Below are 6084 nucleotides of genomic sequence, written 5' to 3'. Positions count from 1 at the left end.
AAAAAAAAACGAAAAAGTATTGACTTCTTTCTTCTTTTTTTTTTTTGTCTCGAACGACCGTTACAAGGAAGTGAAAATGGCGTAAACGTGGAACGATCGTTAATCATTTTCGCAGTTAATATTTCTTGAATCCTTGAAGATATCATCGATCTTCTTTTCCTAATGATTTAAGTATGTTAGATAAGATAATTGAATCTATTATCAGGTTACATTCGACCTTTTTCTTTCTTTTTTTCTTTTCTAATACGTTCCTCTCAAATTTCAAGACACGAGGAGGGTTCGTTCGGAAAGTTTGAAAAGCTGGAAGTGGATACCGGAATTTTTTGTTAGAAGAAGAAGGAAAAGGAGAGAAAGAAAAAGAAGAGGAAGGAAAAAAAGAAGGTATAGAAGAAGAGGAAGGAACTAAGTAAGAATGATTTATTTTTAGACATTTTTTCCTTTCTTTAACGAAAAAAAGTAGATTTGTAGAGAATATATAGGGTGTCTTATTTTAATTCATCGTAATCACACATGTTGGATTGAATAGATTAGATTTGAATAATAATAATAATAATAATAATAATAATAATAATAATAATATTAATATTAATAATAATAGTACTACTACTACTAATAATAATAATAGTAATCTGTATATCGAGAAATTTCTCGAACATTTCGAAAAGATAGAATTTTATCGAATAGAATAGATTAAAATCAGACATTTTTGTTTTATATATATATATATATATATATATATATATATATTAATAAATTTTTCGAATAATTTCAAAGACAAAGACAATTAATAAAATATAACAATTATAAATATAGCCAATTTATTTTTTTATAAATAATTAGAAATTTTAATTTTGACAATGTTACAAATAACATTAGTTTGAAGTCAGACACCCTGTATATGTAAATAAATTTCTAGAAAAACATTTCTAAAACGTACAATTAATTTTTTAATTTGATCTATTGAATCAATTAACATCTGACACCCTATATATATGCGCGCACACACACACACACGTACATATATATATATAACATATATATTATATATATAATACGTATATATAAAAAAATTTGTTAAATAATTCAAATAATTTCAAAATCGATGATATATATATATATACATATTTTGTCAATTAATAGAAAATAAAAAATGATATTTTAAAAATTGATCATAAGTAGAGATGTTACGTAGTATAATAAGACGACGCATAATAATAATAAAAGCTTGTAATGAATCGTTGCGTAGGGCCGCGTGTCGGCACGAAAGGCACTTAAGTCGGGGGAAGCTTTACAAGCCACGTGCATGCGTGGTTTCGCGAGTAATTGAAAACGCATCGACTTCCGAGAAGACCCGTCGATCCTCGGAAACTAAAACTTATCTAATATCGAACGATATATTGTATAACCTCTAAATTTTGAAGCCCCTTGTTTTTGCACGCGTGAGAAAAATTCAACTCTCAACGATCTCGATCGTTTCATTTTCTTTTCTTGTTTTTCTTCTTTTCTTTTTTTTTTTTTTTCCCCCAATCACTCCAATACCGATGAACTTTATTTTTACCTGAACGTTAACCTAATCATTGAAATATATTATCACCGTGAAGTCAAGGAAATATATGAAAGTAGAAAACTAAATATTATTAGATAATATAAATATATTTTTTATGATAGCATTATTTTTATTATTATTATTAATAATAATATTAATATTATTATTAGGAAACAGTTTGTTGTATTTGATTATATGAAACTAAAGATTGTGACTTATTAACTTTCTTTAACAACATGTAACTTTCAAACCGATATACCTATGTATCTAGATTTTTTATATGTTATTTAATTTTTCTATTAGAAAATAAATTATAAATTTATGATGATTAATGTTTGCTAAATAAATATAAATTGTACTTGTTATAATATATTTATATTTGTATATCTTTTTCTAATTAATAATAGGTTATGATAATCATAATTAATTCACTATTTAATCATAAGCATAATCTAATTAGTTATGTACGGTTATGTACCTGTATTGTAAACTGATAATTATTCTAAATGAATTATTTATATTCAATATAATTGGATATAAATAATATAAATGTACATATTTATCATTTCTAGATATTAATGCACATACATATCTTTTAATATACACAAAAACCAAACGATTAATCTCTAAATTAGTAATAAACAAATAAAAAATCTCACTTTATTTGATAAATACAAAACTATGTGTGAGATCAGGAATGTGTTTTAATAATAATTCGTTTCAGATAGTAAAAGACGTATTTTATTTTATACGCTATTCTTAACATTTCTAAATCGCATAAAAGAGAATTATTTTCTTCAAGAATAAATACATTCCATGCACTTGCTCTTTTTTGTTTATTGTTATAGAAAAATGATTCATAAATAATTCAACTCCAAATGTCTCAAAATATCTTCAAATTATAGAAATACGACTTAGACTTTAGTTCACTTTTATAATCATCGTTTCATATATACACATATATACATGTAATCTAAATTGATAATTATTCTAAATGAATAATTTACACAAATACACATGCACACACATACACACACAGCTAGAATACACTTAAATATTCATCGTATTTAATAAATATTACATACGAAGCTTTTAACTTATCCAGGAGGAAATCAAATAGTCGATCATAAAATTAATATTGAATAAGATATCACAGATGAAGATCTCAAAGATTCTCTCGTACCACATAATTAATAAACATAATTTATCTCATAATCCTTTCTAAAAACTCTGCTGTAACCGCAATATATTTTTACCTAAAATAACCGGTCCATATGAGAGATATTTTGCTCGTGGTAATAACGCAATTACGTAGTAAAGGTCGAGTCGAGTGGAGTCGAGTCGTATAGAGTAAAGTCGTTTGACACGATGATCTTTCGGAGTAATGGACAACGATCGATGGATGCGCCACTCCTTATTAACGAAGTCATCGTAAACGAGAGACTCGCAGAAGGGGCTGGCGCGAGCTTGAGCGCGTGGCTGTTTCACAAAGCCCTCTCTGCTTTATTAACGAACACAAATTGACCGATTGTACCTCCTCGAAGCACAAGTGTTTGTTAGAGATGAGGAGAGGGATGAGGGGATAAGGGGTGTTGAAGGGAGGGGATAAGAAGAAGAGGATAATTGTCGGTTCTCTTCTTGTATCGAGATGCGACCGTATAAATACAAAATACTGGTATCAAGTAGTAGTAGTAGTAGTAGTAGTAGTAGTAGTAGTAGTGTGTAGTAGTATCTCTTTTTCTTTTTTCTCTCTTTTTGTATCTTTTTCTTTTTCCCCAATCTGGGACGTGAGGAATGTAATAAAAGGCCGGCTGCATCGAAGTTACTCAACCTGAAACGGGGTTACATCGATCTCTTATTGCGTGGAGGCGTATATTTGTGATATTCAGGGACGTGTGTGCGTGTATGCATGTGTATTAAAAAACAAGACAGAGACAGAGGGAGAAAGAGAGAGAAGGAGAGATAGAGATGAAGATAATTAAAATATCTTGTTACTTATTTATTTTATTATGATATATTGTGTTTGTGATTTGTTTTTATTTCAATACGTATGCAATTTGTATAAATCTGTATTTATATTAATTATGTACATATATATATATATATATATATGTACACATATAATTAATATAAATAATTATTTTTAATTGATAACATTTCTTTTTTTAAGTAATTGTATTTTAAATAAGATAGAAGTATTGGATTAATTAATACTGTTAAATTGATTCATAAATAGGTGCCATTATTTATTAAGTAATTCAATATATTTATTACGATATAATATTTTTTAAAATAAAATATATATAATATGGTATGTATATATACACACACACACACACACACACACACATATAGCATGTATATATTATTATAATTTTTATATTTATTACATTATATTAATTATTTGTTCACATTTTTTTTTTACAGACTATGAATCAGAGGAATAATTTCCTACTCTCGTCATATGGAATTTATTTGACTCATGACTATAGTTCACCTTGGAATATAGTATTCACCGAAGCAACGATTTGTTAGAAACTGATGAAGCTGATAAAGTTGGTAGGTAAAAGCTCGAGGGGGTAGTCGCAACATTTCCTTGAACCGGGAAAGCTCTCCCATGACTATATTACGTGAACTGTCCATGAACCATTTCAATCTGTATAATACAAGACTCATGTATATGTCAATGTACCGAGAGAATAAATCGCGTTGACCAAAGCCGTTTACTTGTTACAGTGCTAATACTAAGCTAAGCGCCTTAGTCATCCATGAAATGATGTAAAATAATATGATCGAATTATCGGATTAGATTGTGTGTGTGTGTGCGCGCGCGCGTGTGTGTGTATGTATGTATGTATGTATGTATGTATGTATGTATGTATATATGTATGTGTAATATCTTTATCGATTTAATATGTTACTTGTTCTATTAGTGAATTTTTTTCTATTAATATTTATAAAAATCAATTTGACTTTTTTCAAATATTAATCTATTTTTAATATTGTCTATTTTCATAAATTAATAATAATTTTAAATACATACATACATATATATATATATACATACTATTTTTATATATATACATATTAATTAAATTATAAAAAAAATGTTAACGAACTTTCTATGCTATATAAAATCGATCAAGTCAATCCTTTATAAGAGTAATCTAACTTTGTAGCTAATTACTTATTAATTCATATTTGTAAAATTTTATTTCAAATTTTTTGTCTGACAAGAAAAAATAATTATTCATATTCGAAGTTGGTCGCGTTTGTTTTTATAATTAGTATAGTATAATTAAATTAAGATAAATAATTATTATGTAACTTTGACAATCTAATTTTTTTTCTTTTCTTTTTTTTTTTTTTTTTTTTTTTTTATAGGCACGACATAAAATCGAGTTATTATATTAATTGTAATGTACCATGTATCAATTATCAAATTACACTTTTTCAATATCTTTTTCTTTTTTCTTTTTTTTTTTTTATAACTTATAAAACAAGTTAACATTCTCATCGTCGTTTGATTAACAATATTAAATATTCAATGAATTAACATATATTCATCATTATCTATGATAACGATTAGAAACAGTCAAAAAGGAATTACAAGGTCTTAAAGAAAGTTAGTCTTTACTTTCTTTAAAAAAAACAGATTCTAAAGATAACCATATAACCGTGTTACCTAATGTCAGTCGTGGTTTAACTTGGACACGAGGTCAAAGTGTAAAATCTAGAAATAAGAACTAGAGATACGTATATAAAACGTTTAGGATAGTTTTTCTTATAGGGATTTATTGAATTATTTAAAATCCAGAGTCCCTGTGTGTCTTTTTCTGGAACGTCAAGAATTATATAAACGTTTCCTTGGATAATTTATAAGAAAAAAAAAGAAGAAGAAGAAGAAGAAACAAAAAGAAATAAGAAAGAAATGTCTCTTCTCATCACTTCTAATCCATCGATTGAAGTTAGCCACTTGGAAAGCTTACAATAGCTTGTGGACCTTGTAAAATGACATGAGAAAAAAACGAAAAGGTAAAAAATCTTTCCTATGATCGAGTTATCTTTAGAAAAAAAAAAAAAAAAAAAAAGAAAAAGAAAAAAAAAAGAAAAAGAGAGATAAAGGAACATAGATACTAGTCTGATCAAAAGCCACGTGGCAGTGTCTACTTTGATAAATTCGAAGGAAATCGAAGGCGATCCAAACGGAAGGAAGTAGCAACGACTGGAAAAAGAGAAGAAGCCATCACGAAGAATGAACACAGCTGCAAAATTTGTATCCCGTGTGGAAGAGTTATGGAAGAATGGGTTGCATCGATAGCGTATACCCTGAAAAAGGAAGACTATATCGAAGATGTGGGATAGGGGTAGAAAATAATATGCAGCATGATAGCTAAAAATAAAGAGAAGCCTTTTCTTTTCGTAACTCTTTCTCTTTCTTTCTTAATCTATCTCTTTCTTCTCTCTCTCTCTCTCTCTCTCTCTCTCTCTCTTTCTCTCACTTTCTTTCTTATTTCATATTGATCTAATGAATTCAA

At 27.5% G+C, this 6084-nt stretch overlaps 1 long non-coding RNA gene across 1 annotated transcript in view; it reads left to right on the top strand.

Annotated features, from left to right (window-relative positions):
- The window catches only part of LOC122635284, a 16676-nt gene that overhangs the window by 562 nt on the left and 10030 nt on the right, over window positions 1-6084 (top strand). The window contains exons 2-3 of the long non-coding RNA XR_006328623.1: window positions 68-406; window positions 3974-4105. This is a non-coding gene — a long non-coding RNA (uncharacterized LOC122635284). The remainder of the gene's footprint in view (window positions 1-67; window positions 407-3973; window positions 4106-6084) is intronic.

This window comes from Vespula pensylvanica, chromosome 17, assembly GCF_014466175.1.
Source record: "Vespula pensylvanica isolate Volc-1 chromosome 17, ASM1446617v1, whole genome shotgun sequence".
NCBI lineage: Eukaryota > Metazoa > Arthropoda > Insecta > Hymenoptera > Vespidae > Vespula > Vespula pensylvanica.
The sequence above is the reverse complement of the archived record's forward strand: the minus strand, read 5'-3'. Positions and strand labels throughout refer to the sequence as shown.